The sequence below is a fragment of the Microcebus murinus genome, chromosome 2, assembly GCF_040939455.1.
Source record: "Microcebus murinus isolate Inina chromosome 2, M.murinus_Inina_mat1.0, whole genome shotgun sequence".
NCBI classification, from domain to species: Eukaryota; Metazoa; Chordata; class Mammalia; order Primates; family Cheirogaleidae; genus Microcebus; species Microcebus murinus.
In genome coordinates, this window is record NC_134105.1 from 70,382,995 (window position 1) to 70,400,215 (window position 17,221).

Genomic DNA, 17,221 nt, shown 5'->3' on the forward strand with positions numbered 1-17,221 from the left:
TTTTAATAACGTCACATAATGGCTCCTGTTTGCCCACAAGATAAAAGAGTTTGCTTCTCCAGGGCACAAGGCTTTGTGTGATCTGCTGTCACCCTCCTCTCCTCCCTCACTGCTTGACACTCCGCTTTTACACCGTGGACTCTGATCATCCCAAACAATCTTAAAATCTTAAAGTCACCATGATGTTTCATAAATCCATCCATTCTAGGCTTTTTCCTCCACTTAGAATGCCCTACAACTTCAGCCTATGCTCATCTGCAAAATTTATACTCACCTGAAGACCTAAATTTTCAATCTGTAAAACCTTTCCTGCTGTAGGCAGAATTGCCTTTATTCTATCCCAAGCGTATCTTTTTCACTTCATTTTAATTGATATACTTACTTTTTCCCCCACTTGATGGTGAGTATCTTCTTAGCAGGAGCCATTTCTTATTTATGTTTATAGACTCTAGCACAAAATCTAATATGCAGCAGCAAGACATATCGCTAACGTGTGTCTGGAATTGTTCTAGGTGCTAAGGATTCTGGAGTGAATAAAATAGACAAAAATCTCTGAGTTCCTGAGACATAAATTTAAGTCACAATGGATGTTATCAGTATGATAATCTACATAACAACACACTAGTCTACATCACACTGATTGGAGCTGAGATGTGCCAAGTGGTAATAATCACTTTGGTGTCACTAAGCTGACCAGAGACTGAAAATTGACTCTGCCTTCTAGCATGGAACTCATTTCTTATAATCAAACCAAGGAGAGCTCTTATTAACTGAACACAATTTACATGAAAAAATTTTTTCAATTTTTTAGATTAAAAAGTAGAAAGGTTTGTATAAAATAAAATGAAGCGCATTATCATTTAAATGCCTTTTTTGATAATGTTTGCTAACCTGCACTTTTCCAGACTAATTTCTCTAAATAGTAGGTACTTAGTAGTTATTTGTGAATGCAACTAAATGAATAATAACCTATTAACTTAGATCAAGAATCTATATGATTTTTATAAATTCTTTTCATGAAATAAAACTAGATTATTATACAAGTTGAATAAGCTTGAGCAAATGTCATATTCACCATGTACATTTCTTGTTATGCTAAATGTTCCACTTCCATCTTCCCAAATCACAGGTCCATAGGTTCAGTGCTGCTGGCTGTAACCATTTAAAAATTTCCAGATATGATAATGATCGATGACTATGTGCCAGATCTCATATAAGTGTTTTACATGAATTGTCTCACTGACTTTTCCAACCACTCCAGGAGCTAGGTGCTATTATTCTTTCCTTTTTACAGATGAGGAAACTGAGACTTAGATATTCTTAATAATCTTCCTATTATCACACTGCTAATAAATAACAGAGCAAACTTTGTTTTTCTTTTTTCTTTTCTTTCTTTCTTTCTTTTTTTTTTTTTTTGAGGAGAAAAAAAGAGGAGTTTGTTACTTTGCCAGTAAAGGGGGAAGATGGAGACTCCTTTCTGAAATGCCATTGTCTTAATAATAAGCAGAAATGCAGAGCTTTCAAAGGGTGGGTTCTCAGCTTCAGGCAATTGTTGTTTAACTACAGTTGATGATTCTAATCATCCTATGTCTAAGTCCTAAGAAATAGTTTATGTAGTTTATGAGAGAGCCTTCCTAGCACCCCAAGATAAGGATGATAATATAACCATGAGTAAAAAAACAGAGTAAGACAATATGCCAAATGTGTGGGTCAACTACTAATCTCTATGTATGAGTTGGCCTCATTCAGGTCTCTGCCCCACTTTGAAGCAGAGAAGTAGAAGAGACCCTATGAAGTACCTCTAACAACTCATACCTCGTTGAGATTGTCAAAAGTGAAACCTTGGGTCCACTATACCAGAGTATAGAGGTGTCCCATGGAAGAAAAAGACTCAAGCCCCCAGTGGAGGGGCCAGCCCTTAGGCAATTTAAACTATTTGCTTAAGGAAAAGGAATAAAATGAAAATGTTGATATTTTTGTTAACCTTTCTTTTATTATTTTTTCTGTCTATAGGATGGAGAGACAGCTCCTTAGTGAGGATTTCTCCAGGCTATCATTTCTTCCGTAGATCTGTCTTGCTGCTGGGTTTGTCATCCTAAACCTCGTTCCGCACTGTATATGATTTCTGGATTTGCAGAAGCTGGTATCTCGAATCAAACACAGGGTGTAACTAATAGCTCTGGACTCAGAGGTTCCATGTTTCTTTCTAACTAACTCAACCCTACATAGAATATTGTGTACAAGGCAACAGTCTATTTTGCCTTGCTAATCCTCACTGTTGTAGTTATTGCTTACGACTTTTTTCACCTGATAATCTGTTGTTGGAAATATACTTCCAAAGCTTTGCGATGGCTTACATAAGTATAACCCTTTTATTTGAAACATTGCACCAAATCAGCAGGAAGTAGCTCTATGACTACATTGCCCCTCCTCCCATAGTTATGGAAGGGTAAAAGTGACAGGGGGCAATATGTAACAGAGATAATGGCCTGTAAAAAAATGGCAAAAATATTTTCTGTCTCTTTTAAATGTCCTCCACTCCTTTTTGAGAACTAAAACCTCTGACCCTGCCTCAGGTCAGTGTTTGGAAGTTTCAGTGTCATGCTTTTTGTTCTTTGTGCATAGGATATGGCTCAGCCTAGACCTGGTGGAGGGAGGTCAAGAGTGGAGGTCACATGATTGTCTTCAGTGGAGATGCGATGATCAGAGCAAAAATTCGAATCTAGGGATTTAGGCCAAGAAATACCCTAGGTCAATCCTGTGCTTCACTGCAACTCATCCAGGGCACCGATGCTGAAAGTAAAGACTCCAAGTCAATAAAACCACCAAACACTGTCTGTAAACATATTGATAACCTACTGGGGATTGGGGGCTGTGCACAAATTCACAATAAAGGGAGAGAATGGAGAAGGGAAGAAGTGCTAAATGTGAGCTGAACATAGAAGTTGTCAGTCTTCAGCCTCAAAGAATTTCAAATAAAAATTTGTCATTGGCTCAGGAAGAATGAAGAGGAAATACTACCACACTGATTATTGTTGAATTTGTTTATGGGGAAATATATAAACAATTTTCTGCCTCTGCTTCATGTCAGTTTTAAATTCATGCTGGCATGCTCAATTTTAAAATGTCCTGATGGTGCTTGGAAGCCGCAGAGTAGACTGGATGGAAGGGCCAAAAATATGTCGCTGCTATTTGAGATTAATGTATTCAGTAAAAACTGGTCTATCACGTTAGCTCTAGTTACCAAGCACAACCATGATGAAAGAGACTTAGGCAATCAGGTTTTGAAGGAATATTGAATTTAGATTTGGTGAGCTTAGGATAGAATTCGAAAAATGGGAATGATGGTTGGATGATTGAGAAGGATGATGATAGGGAGATAGGTGGAAGGAGAGCCAGAAACAATTCTACCTACTTCTATCTATTTTCTATGGCTATTTCCACAACTTAGAAACTTATGAACCCACACAGCTACTCACTTCTAAGAAATTAGTTCTTTAGGATGAGCAAGATCATCAGCCTTGGAGTTAGGCCTATGCTCAACCTAGGCTCCATTTCTCACTAGTTCTGCAAACTTAACTTATCTGTACCTCAATTTTTTTTCTTCTTTTCAATGGGAATAATGATATTTATCTCCCAAAATTATTGTCATGATCAAAGAGACAAGATAATGTAGAAGGTCCTCAAAACAGGCCTAGGATATAGTAGGTGTTCAATAGATTTCAGTTCTCTTCCCCACACCCAACCTTGGTAATTTCACTATAAAGATAAATGTACCATTCACATACACTACACAAATAAGTCACTGTCTTAGAAGAGGAAAAGAAGTAAGCAGTCACCATTCAAATGTGAAAAACATTAGCATTATCCTCTGACCTGGTTTCTTCTTCCAAGTCTTGCTAAAGGTTGAAAGCAATCTGAGAAAAGAGGACACCATTTAATAGTCACAAAACTCAGAGGGCAGCTTCTTATAAAAAGTAGATTGCCAAGGGACTCCAAGGACAGTGCCCTGTCTTCCTACCAAGCTGATTCTTATCTTTGGGAAGTTGTTTAGAAGAACCTTAAGGTTTTCCTTAGAGTCAAACAACTAATCCTAAATGCTAAGACTTTTTGGGAAGGAGAATCTGAGGCTAACATCTGCTTGAGACTCAAGTTAACCAAGATCAAAGCCATGATCTTTGCTAAAGATGCCAGCTTGCAGTCCAATGTGCTTCCTCTAATTCATCTGGGATTCACATTTTTCTTCATTTCCCTTTGTATAAGTAATATGGCATTTCAAGGAGTTCTACTTCCTGTCCCTAGACTATATCTACCAAAGAAGTAAAAGTGGAGTACCTTACTCACAGTCACTCTCTACACATGATGCATAATTACTGTAATTATTTTTATGTTAATTTCTAGATTTTTCAAAACACTACTTCATTATCAGTGAGGATTTCTAGATAAGAATTTAGCCAGCCTGTAGGAAAATATTAAGTAGCAAACACATAGTGTTTTAATGTGTCTGGCACTATTCTAAGTGTTTTCCTTATAGTGACTCGTTCAATCTTCCAAAAAGCCTTATAAGGTAGTTGCTATTATTATCACTATTGTACAAACAAATAATTTTGGACCAGGAAGGATAAATAATTTACCCAAAGTTAAATAGTTGGTAAATGCAGAACCTGCTCTGAGTTCCAATCTTTTCTACCATATTGTACCATTTCTTGTGATACTTAAAACACTTTGTGCAAAGTAAATCACCTTTTTCCTCCTACTGTCAAAATTTTCGTAGTACAATAAAATTTTTGTCCTGTTCTACCCTTTACCCAACCCCTTGAAGATGGGCAAACAACTTTCTTACAATATGGAGCGGTATTATTGCAAAATTTACTGCCAGGTTGAGACCTTGCTTGCCACACTAAATTTTTATGACAGTTATAAACACCTAAAAAATCTAAGTCTATCATGGGACTGCTTATAAATCCTAATAATAACTCTCTGACCAAGCAGCATCATAAAGGAGACTAGTGGCTAAAGTCAAGTAAGCAAGAACAAAGGTTTGATGATTTCTTTAGCTTGATGTTTGACTCTTCTTCCCTTTTTCTGCAAGACAAAAAGAGAAGGGGAACATGAGGAAAGGTGAAAGGAAAAGGAGGTTTCCCATAGGAGCCCCAGTAGATCTAATTTTCTGAACTCTAGTTTTCTTTTAAGTAAAATGGTATTCAATACATTGCAAAGTTCTTTGAAATTCCATTTCACTAAATCCACTCAGGATTTAGGAGGCCAATTTAATAAGTGATTGTAGAATTCCCGCCATCCGAGTGCTTCCTCAAGAGTTATTCCCCTGTTGTGTTTCTTTTCAAGTATTGGAAGGCCAATAGGTACTAGGGAAATACTAAACAGAATTACAAAAATAAATTATATAGGATGTGACTTTAAAGTAATGAGACCAATTCTGCAAGCCATATTGAAAATCAATGATATTACCAAAATCATACCTTCACTTTAGTCAAAAAGGGACGAGACATAATCAATGGGATTAGGGAACAAAAAAGGATTAGAAGAATGCACACACAGAGGAGTGGTTACCTCTGGGATTAATGGGTACCCTAGATTCCTCTATAATATTTTATTTTTTTCAAGTGCAATATGTTCATGTATTTAAAAAAAATCATTTAACTCATTTTGGACTAAAAAGCATCTAAACCAACTCAGAAAAAAAATTGTTGCTCAACTTCCTTTTTTCATGAGTTTTCAAAGAATGAGATTTGTGCTTTCAAGAGTAGTAATTCTAACACTTCAAGTCTTAGCCAATATTGTGTTCTCGTAGCACTTCCATTTTAGAGTTGGCATGATTATCATTGCCAAACAGAAACAGAATAACTATTTGCCATGAATGAGATCTGATTGGTTTCTTTGGTGTACTCGTGAAACCCTGACATATTTCTCACTAGAGTTCATTCATTAATTTATTCAGTAATTCTTTCCAATACACTTAACAGCTCCATCATTTATTTCATTTCTTTCAGTTGATTTATGATTTTATCACCCATTGGATTGGACCCAATGATTGGGTTGTATATATATTTCTTAGACATCCAAGAACAAAATTCACTTTACCTCATTTGAGAGAAAAAGCAAAGTGAAAGCATTTATTCCTGCACTTGGGTTTTTCATCACAAGCAAGTGCTAATGGATGATGGTGGGGAGAACTATATCTTCAAACAAAAATGATCTGTCCATTGGCCTGACTCTTGGAAGGAATTGGATGTATACCCTAAAATTTCTAATGTTAAAAAATATATATCTTGGTCAAGACTCAGGAAAAAGTATATTTTAATTCTACCACAGAAAAAAATATTGGTTAAAATGAAATTATTATAAAATTGAAAACAACACTCCACCATGTTCCCTCCTTCCCCTCAAAACAATTCCAACCTCTTCCAAAGTCTTTAAAAACAAAATAACACAAATTTATGTGTTTTTCCACTAACATTCTATTGATATTCATAATGTAGTAAAGAAAGAATTTTAAGAGAGGCAAATGGCAAGTTACAACACATCAAATGGGTTAGGGCTGACATGGCAGAGGGTATCCACTCATACTATGGTACCGTCTCTCACCGGGCAGGTAGAAACAAAGAACAGGAAGAGAAAATGAGAAACTTTCATGCTTACTGATCTCTATAATGACTCCAATGTGGAAAAAAAAAACTCTCCAGAAAAATCACTTGGGAAAATAAATCTGCAGCCCTTCTCTTTTGGCACAGGTGGGCACCCATAAATACATTCACATATACAGTGATGGACATTAAAGTGTAAGTGTAGTGGATCATAAGCATTGACAAGAACTTATCAAGCCTACTGACAGTACGAAGTGGAAGACAAATCCCCGTGGAAGGACCTGGGATAAGTCATTCTTGACTTTTTATCAAATATTGAAATTAACTGAGAATGCCTGGTACGACTGCACCCTGAAGCTAAGTGATATTCATATGAGATATTTCTGGGTTAACACTCCAACCCAGGGAATTAAGGTATAAATACTAGCTTTAATCCCTCCAGCTGCTTGCTCCCATTTGACCCAAAAGCCTTACAATTCTCTGTGCTTGTCGAGGCAGTATATGTGCATTAGCAAATGAAATGTCATAGGAAAATTAACTCCTTGAAACATTTCAAATGGATGTGTTTGTAAATATCAATTTTAAGTTGAATTTTTTAAAACCAAGGCATTTTAAGAATATCAAGAAATAAAATGTTTATCATTAATAGAAGTCAGAGATATATGCATAAATGTCCTGATGGTATTAAGACATCTCTAATGCTTAAGCACTTTTGATGTTGTATGCACTCCTAACAGGCACTTGTCCGAATCATAATCTCCTGACTGATACGTGTGGACAAATAGAAAGAGTAAGGGCTTTTGAATCAGGCCTAGAATCATTTGCAGCTTCAGTTACTAGCTATGTATCCCTGGTCGAGTCATCTGGTATCTCTGAGTCTTAATTAATTTCTTCATGTGAAAAGTGGAGATGATAAAATTTACTTCACGTAATTGTTCACTATAGAGATAATCATTAAACTGGGACAAAGTAGGTCTTCAATAATTGGCAACTTTTTCATTCCTGTTATTGGTAAAATGAAGGCCATTTAAAAACAAAAAGCTTTCCCTTCTCCTAGCAGTTAATCACGTAAGGCACTAACAAGAGCAGAAAGAACACAGCATCTATTCAACTCCTAGTACATGCCAAAAATTTCATTTCGCACTTTATATATGTTATCTCATGAAATTGTCCAAGTAATCTTAAGGAGTGGGTATTCTTAGCTCTGTTTAAAGATGAGAGGGCTGAGACTGAATAAGATTAGGTAACTTCTCTAAAGTCACACGGCTATAAATGTCAAAGTATCATAAAGTGAGGATTTCTGGAATGCTGCTTGTTCGTCATTGCTTTGCTAATTGAGTCCTTGTATCTTTTCAAATTCATTTTTAACCAGGAGATTGTGTCAGGTGTAATGTCTACAATCATAAAATTACAGTTCTCACTAAAGTTGTCTTCTGGCAAGCTTTGCAAAGAGCTGCAAATACAGCTTAGTGGCTTTGTGACGATGTCCAGAAATCTTAGTAATGCAGAGCTCGGAATTTCAACGGCAGTGTTCCATAGATCTTGTCTATAAGGGAAAGGTTTATTTTTCTTCATCATGGCAAAGAGAAGACCTTGCATTTTCAAGGTTCAAAATAGACCCTCCATTTCCTCTATTTCCCTCAAATCGCCTTGGGCAACAGTTGATCAAGTATTCTGTACTATGTCAAAACTGTTTGTAGAAATGCTCTAGGAAACTGTAAATTTCAAAACATGTAGGCTTGTTGTCTTCAGAGTACAATAGCTAATAAAGTCATAAGGGCATTAAGGGCTCATTTTTATCTTGTGGGCTCCAAACTTAGAAAAAAAATGCATAGATACACACACATGGACACATACACAGTCACACATGAACTCCTGGATTTGCCAGATTACTGGAATATTTGTATGTCCAAGGGTTTAAAGAGATTTTATTCAAAAAGGCTATTCTTAGAATTGTTAGAGTGATTGCAAAACAATGCACAGTATGCAATTGTTTTGTCATTCAGCACATGTTTAAGACTACTTGATAGAAGGAGTCATCATAAAATTTGCCTCTTGTAGCACCTTGCATTAAATTACCTTAATAAAGAGTTGCCTAATGAATGAATAAGTTCATTCAGAGGCTAAACATATGAAATCCTTTTTCCCCCTTAAAATATACAAAAATAATTTCTTGGTTAAGTTGGCCAGATGAATCATACTAAATACATGTTTTCAGAATGAACAAATTTATTCTCATGTAACTAATTCTAAAAGAATATATCTTTAATATTCATATATAGAACATACAAAACATATGAAAACCACAAAGAAGAAAGAATACACAGTACTACCATGTATTTAACATCTTAATCTAAGTAACTATTATCTTGTGTTCCATATATAAAAAAGAAAAAGTATGGAGAGTGTTATGGGCTTTATATTTATTCATTCATGAACAAAATTAAGTCATTTGGAAAGCTACATTTATTTTAATAGTAATAGGAAGAATTATAGCAGTTATTATTATTATTATTGTCTGAATGAAGGGCACTTGTTTAAGACTGTTATCTCCAGATCCTTATGGAATTCCAGATCCTTATGAAGTTGATAAATTACAATGGCCAGACATTTTGGCAAGTCATTTAACCATTTCATTCATGCTGCTGTCTTTATCATAATTGTTTTTTTTAATATTTTTTTTCAGCATATTATGGGAATAAAAATGTTTAGGTTATGTATATTGCCCTTGCCCCATCTGAGTCAGAGCTTCAAGCATATCCATCCCCAAGATGGTGTGTACTGCACCCATTAGGTGTGAATATACCCATCCCTTCCTCCCCCCTCCTATCTACCCAACACCTGATGAATGTTATTACTATATGTGCACTTAAGTGTTGATCAGTTAATACTAATTTGATGGTGAGTACATGTGGTGCTTGTTTTTCCATTCTTGGGATACTTCACTTATTAGAATGGGTTCCAGCTCTATCCAGGATAATACAAGAGATGCTATATCAACATTGTTTTCTGTGGCTTAGTAGGACTCCACAGTATACATATACCATGTTTTGTTAATCCACTCATGTATTGATGGGCACTGGGTTGTTTCCACATCTTTTCAATTGTGAATTGTGCTGCTATAAATATTCGAGTGCAGATGTCTTTTTTATAGAATGTCTTTTGTTCTTTTGAGTAGATGCTTGGTAATTGGATTGCTGGATCAAATGGTAGTTCTACTTGTATCTCTTTGAGGTATCTCCATTTTGCTTTCCACAGAAGTTGTACTAGTTTTCAGTCCCACCAGCAGTGTATGAGTGTTCCTATCTCTTCGCATCAATGCCAACATTTATTGTTTTGGGACTTTTTGATACAGGCCATTCTTACTGGAAATAAGTGATATCTCATTGTTGTTTTAATTTGTATTTCCCTGGTGATAAAAGATGTTGAGCATTTTCCATATGTTTGTTAGCCATTAGTCTATCTTCTTTTGAAAAGTTTCTGTTCATAGCCTTTGCCCAGTTTTTGATAGGATTGTTTGATTTTTTTCTTGCTGATTTTCCTGAGTTCTATATAGATTCTAGTTATTATCTGTTTATCAGATGTGTAACAGGCAAATATTTTCTCCCATTCTGTAGGTTGTGTGTTTGCTCTCGTGATAGTTTCCTTGGCTGTGCAGAAGCTTTTTAATTTGATCAGGTCTCATTTATTTATTTTTGTTGTTGCTATGATTGCCTTTGCAGTCTTCTTCATAAATTCTTTGCCTAGGCCAATGTCTAGAAGAGTTTTTCCAACATTTTCTTCTAGAATTCTTAGAGTTTCATGCCTTAGGTTTAAGTCTGTTATCCACCGTGAGTTGAATTTTGTGAGAGGTGAAAGGTGTGGATCCTGTTTCAGTCTTCTACATGCTATTGCCTTCAAAATAAAATCCAAATTCCATAGCATGGCGTTCAAGACCTTTTGATAATAAGGACCTGGTTTTCCTCTAATATTAGCTAGAGAGTTTTGATTTCAATCAATGACACTGAATATGAACTCACTCAACCAACAGCTGAATTTGTTAGAAAGATATGTGATGCTGTTGTGTTGGAAAGGAAGGCTGTAGAACTAAACTTAGTGCTGAGAGGAACCAGTCTCTTCAAAAGGACTATAGGGCAGGAGCTCTTGACTGTTCCATGTAGGGATGCTTCTGGAAACACAAGGAACTCAGAGATTCTCAGTACTTTTGTCACTCTTTTTGAATCTAGGCTAGCAGAAAGCAGGGCACCTTAGTCCCACTCAATGGTATTCAGTGGTATGAGAAACAGTTTCCTCCAAATAAAATTAGGTTCACAGTGCCATAAAGAATTGGAATGAAGGGCTGCAAATATCAATAGTTGTCTCTCCCTTCCAACTTATTTTCTGCCCCTCTTTCTTCATTTCTTTAGGTATGTGGAAGACCTTGCAGTTCTATGAATCCTCCTTCATTCTTTTGCACACACCTCTCTTTTGCTCTATCAGAATACCCTCCGTTCTTTTTTTGCCCTCATAACATAATTCTGATGTAGTCCCTAAGACTCAGCTTCTTTTTAAAGAACTTTGCTATCATCTCTTTCTCCCACCCTCACTCCACCACTGGGCTAGGTGTCCTCCATCCTTCCACAGAATTCTCTGTTTATTTCTGTCATGTCTCTCACCACAGGTGGCATTGTAATTGCTGACTTCTCCATCACCCCTTCTCAGACCTGTCCCTATGTTTGGCTGGAGCGATCTACCCTTCTCTTCTCACCCTTGCCATGGTGAGTGTTGTGCCCTTGGGAGGGGGAGCCTGGGGAAGAGGCCTTCATGAGCTCAGGAAGCAGGGCTTCTTCATTGGGTGGGGGGCTATGAGTTCAAATACCTAGTGTGGGGCTAGAGGCAGGGTGGAGACAGAGAGGGACAGATTCTTAAAATTCTGGGTGCACTTATCTCCTTGGCCCCACAGATTCTTCGCCCTGTGGAGAGAACCTCAGGCAGAGAGAGCCAGGTAGGTGCCCCTAAAGCTCAGTGCCTAGTGCAAGGCGCACTGGTTACTTGAGTCCAAGGGCCATACTGCCTTACCCAGGCTGTGAGTTACTTGAAGGGAAACTACGTTTAACTTTGTAAAACCAGCAATTCCTAGGTCATGTATAGTTAATGCCCTATATGAATTTGATGAGGACTAAGTGAATGAGTTCATGAATCTTAGTTTTCTTTGAAAAAAAATGGAGGCTATGCTACCTGTCCTGTCTACTTTATATGAGTGATGTGAGAGAAGGGAAGCAATTGATGCAGGAGTGCTTTGAAAGGAATTAAAATTTTAAATGATTGTGTCTAACAGCTTCTCAAACAGGTTTATGACTTATTTTGGTTGCCCTCCCAGAACAAGAAACAGCAGAATATTTTACCAAGTCAATTAGAACAGAATTTGGATTATATACATATACATACACACACACACACACACACACATATCTATATTGAACTCAGTACAGAATCTTAGGAATTGGGTTATGACTATGAATAATAATACAAATAGAATCACTAGTATTTTCAATTCCCACAATTTATACTTCTCCCTTTCCCATTAAAAATGTTAGAAAATCTATAATAAGAGTCCTCAAACAAGAAGAATAGAAGCTCACCAGCTGGCACAGGACTAATTATTCTTAAGACACCTAGGTACATGCAAGCTAATCATCTTAATTCAGCAATTTCAGGCTGCATTTTATTTTGAGTGTGATTATAACATAGTTTTCTTTTCTGTACGCTTATTTATACAGGAAAGATTGTCATCTGGGGTATGAAGTGACTCTGGTAAAGTGAAAAAAAAAAACAACTAGGATTTAGAGCACACAGGTTCCACTCCTGACAGAGCCGTGTTCATTCATTTGTTCATTCATTATTCATCCATTGTGAAACAGTTGTTGAGCATCTATCTTGCTGTAGAATTTGTAGAAGGTGTGGGGATAAAAGAAGAAATAAGACATGAGATCTGCCCACAGGAACTTGCAGTCTGGTGAAAAAGACAAAAATAAGCTGTACAATGCCACAATGGTAAATACAAGCATAAATCCTGATATAGAGACGGACATTCCAGAACCCCCAGCATTACAAAGTAGATGATAAAAGAGAAATCAGCCCATCTAATTCATTCCTATCATGCTTTACATTTGCTCAGTTTTCAGTTTTATTTTTTATTTTATTTTATTTTATTTTTTTGAGACAGAGTCTCACTTTGTTGCCCAGGCTAGAGTGAGTGCCGTGGCGTCAGCCTAGCTCACAGCAACCTCAAACTCCTGGGCTCAAGCAATCCTGCTGCCTCAGCCTCCCGAGTAGCTGGGACTACAGGCATGCACCACCATGCCCGGCTATATTTTCTCTATATATTAGTTGGCCAATTAATTTCTTTCTGTTTATAGTAGAGACGGGGTCTCGCTCTTGCTCAGGCTGGTTTCGAACTCCCGACCTTGAGCAATCCGCCCGCCTCGGCCTCCCAGAGAGCTAGGATTGCAGGCGTGAGCCACCGCTCCCGGCCTAGTTTTCAGTTTTATTTTACACCTCTCATTCAATTTTGTCAACAAATGTGATTGATTGAGTAGCTACCGCATCACAAGATGAAGATGACCATGGCTTAGTCAGCCTCAACTGGAGGACAGGGACTGTATTTGATTCACTCCACTTGCCATTGACAGGTGCCCCTCAGACTCATTGCATGAGGGTTGCTTGATGAATCAGCCTTTGACAGTTAGTTCTTAATTGTGTACCCAAGATTCCTATTAGATAGCCAGGAGATTTGAGCGCTGCGTGTCTGCTATGAGAAAAGCATGATTAACAGAAGCTTCGCTCTCACTCGCTTTTATCCCCATCCTGAGCTCACGTTAGCGTCAATGAGTTGTAAATGTGGGTTGAGGGAAAATGATGTGTCATTGATTTTCAAGATAAGATTTAAAATAATATGACTCTTGCAGGTGAATTAAATTAGAGAATTAAAACCAACAAAAATTAAGGAACGATAATATGATTACTGTATGGCAATCAACATTTTTCACAATTACATAGTGCCATGCTAAGAAAATCCTAGCAAAAGGACCAAAGAAGAAGCATACACATAGCCTTTAAAAAAATTATTGGCTGCGATACCTCAACCTTTGACACTTAGTACCTGAAATGATCATGAACCATGCTGGGCTCTTTGTCATATTGTATATGTAATATTTTCTGAGTTCCTGATGCTGGCTTATATTTGTTTAACATCAGTCTGCATTTACTCCCCTCCAGCCAGGGAGATCGCATGCCTGCACCAGCTGCTCGCACATCTTCAGGCGGAGGAAGGGGAGTGGCTAGCTCGCTCTGCACACTATCTCATGTCAGAATAGTTTCCAAGTCACTGAGGGATGTGTGAGACCACAGAGTTGAAGGAAAGTTCGGCTCTTAGTGTTTCCTTTTCTGTCTTCTTACGTTAAAGGTACTAAACACAGGCTCAACCAGGATAGGCCAACTGCATCCACTGGGTTTCCTGATGACTGGGGTTGTGGGGCAGTAAATTATTACTCTAGTAATGACTCCAAAACCTTTCAGAACTTCCCCAAACTGTCTAGAGTATAACTTCATATGCAACCATCCTTGAGGCTTTTGTTTAGGGAGCTTAAAAGATTCCCCCAGGTGAACAGAAAAGAGAGAGAGTGTGTGAAAGAGAGAGAGAGAGAGAGAGAGAGAAAACATGCTCGTGGCAAAGAAAAACTAAGGGCAAGATGAAAATTATGCAACAATTACACAATGGTATATGAAGGGTAGCCTTTAACATTGACCTCCTGGATGGCCCTTTGGAGTCCTTCACCCACAGTGTTCTTAGGACTCCAGGCCAGGCACCACGTTTTTGTGCTGCTATTGAGAAATAAGTCAACTGTGAAAAGACAGTGCTGCTGTTACTTAGATGACAGATGCAAACTGCATGACTTAAAGCCCTTTAGTTTGAGTTTAGTTTTTAAGGTCATTTTGAGAAGAGCAGGCTATGTACTACACACAGTATTATAGAGGTGTAGGAAATAGGAGCAGAAGGCTATGCACTGTGCAGGAACGGCACGCACAGAACACGGGTTCACCCAGACCCCACTCAGGGAGCCTTGACGGTGTAGAAGGCCCTGTGCAAGGATGTGCAAACATGATTATAACTCAAACCTTATACTTAAGGAGTTTTACAAGCAAGTGCTAACTTACACTAGACATTCACTTTCCAAAGGGCACTCACAAATATTAGTTCACGTAATCCTCTCTGTAGCACTGTGAAGTGGAGAGGGCACACGGGATGTAGAGTAAAACGCAATGGAGCTACGTACATTTTCAGATTCTAGCTTCTGGGCTCTTTGTGCTTACATTTGGTGACTCTGAGACATTTACACCTTAGGAAGGGAAAACAAATATATTAAATAGAAATACAGAGCAAACTGTCATTGGGGTGGTGATACCCTAGGGATATAGTCTGATATTTTGTTTCTTTTTTCCCCATTCATCCATGAACACATTACTTACTTACTGCACATGTTGGCCAATTAGAAATTAATACTATTGACCACCATTGTATCATCATTGTAGTGTTATTAGGAAGGGAAGATTTCTTAAAATGTGTCCACCTGCTTAATTTTGCTCTAAGAATTAAAATGGTGCATTTTATTGAATTTCTTAAATAAAATATAGCACCATGATTTTGAACCTTCAGAAACATGTTCCTGCTAAAGGCAATGGAAATCCAAAGAAAAGACACAGGAACACACACACACACACACACACACACACACACACACACACACACACACACGTGATCTCATAATGTCTTACTAACATCCTGCAACATTATTCCACCAGCTATGCACTAAAGATGTAAACAACCAAATAGCAGAGGATAAATCATAGTTCTCTGCCTGTTTCCCATTTGGTATGCCTATATTCACAACCTTGATAGCAATAAGTAAACCTTCTGCTTCTTTTTCGAAAATTTTATAGGATGCTCTCATGTCCTTTTCTTCCCCTATTTCTCCTCCCACAATTCAGCTCTCTCACAAAATGCTATAAAGTTTCAGAGAAGAGGTTTGCTCAAAGCAACTACAAATAAAGTGCATATACATAAATAACTTAGCCTGACTTTTTGTTTAATGTCCAAAATGATTGGAACAGATTGTATCATGAACTACTTTCCCTTTGGCTAATTAAATAGCAGTCCCCACTTACCATAAAGCATATTCTTATTAAAACAAGTATCTATAGTCACTCTGCCGGATAAATTACTCCCAAGTAAGTGCCATAAAGCCCATTACATTCCTGTTTTAGGAATGGAGCAGGTCCAAACAGACAATCAAAGGATTTCACTGGGATTATTTTAGATTAGAAAAACTAAGGGAGACATGCAGCCCTGACAAGATCGTAAAGGCATAAAGGATAAATTAGCGGGTTCCATACCAAACAAAGTGCTCTGGTGGTATCACAGTATATCCAAAAGTAAAAACAAATTCCTACTGTATTAACCTTCGCCAAAGTGGAAATCTGTTTACGCAGAAATAAAAATGTCATGAACAACTGTTATCTCCTGTGCAAATCAAAATGACTGTTTTGAATATTAATTCAAAATAACACTTTCAAACCAACAACTATGAAAATGTACCATAGGAAAGAAAATGTCTTCATTTCAATAAATTGCTTTTTAGGTTTAATAGAAAAGGTTATGTTATGATTTATCATGTTAATGAACCATTATTGCATAACCATATTTTTATTGCAATATATTACTTGCTAAATGGTGCCTTTTTTTTTTCCAGGAGAAAAAATTTCACAGGACATATTCTATGGAAGTTTTTCTTGCTGCCAGTTGTTAAATCTTTCAAAAGCTGTCAGCAGTCTCAGAAATCAAGTTCAAAATACCATAGCCAACACGAGCATAGACATAGGCTAGTCTATTTTTAAATTGTAATACAAAACTGCCAGAGTAATACCTAAACACAAACGATGATTTAAAACGAGATCATCTTATCTAGCTTGTCAATGCAAAGGACAAAGTCAGTGAAGTGAAATTTAACCCACAACTTCTATAAATATCACTAGACATTTGAGAGTGAAGATATTTTTTTTTCAGGCTAATTTTTCTTTAAACTCATCATTCCTTAAAGCCTTTCTGCATTAATCCTTCATAGGCCCCATCCATGCCAGCCATGAGGAGTAGGGGACACTAAGGCAGTTGACTATCCAAGGCAGTCAGCACGCTCAATGCCGTACCTTGTCTCAGTTTAGCAAGCCCTTTTCCTTAAGGGTGAATGGGTGGCAAAGACACAGGCATCCGCCCTGGAAAATTCCTCAGGAAAGGAGCTGGAGTTGTTTCTAGAAATGGCATTCTGGGTTTTCCCTGTGCAAGCGCTGATTCACCATATGACTTCTGAAGGACAAGACTGTCCTCAGCCTTGCAATCACAGAAACATCAGCTGAGACCCCCTCAGAATATTCCAGGCTTATGACATTGAGCTAGTTATCTGACAGAAACAGAGGTGGGACAGTTGGGTGTATCTTCCTGCTTAAGCTGCTGCCGCTGTCATATTTTTGGTGGCGAATCCCTGAAGAAACGAAGGCAGGTGCTGTCATTTCTTAAGGTACTG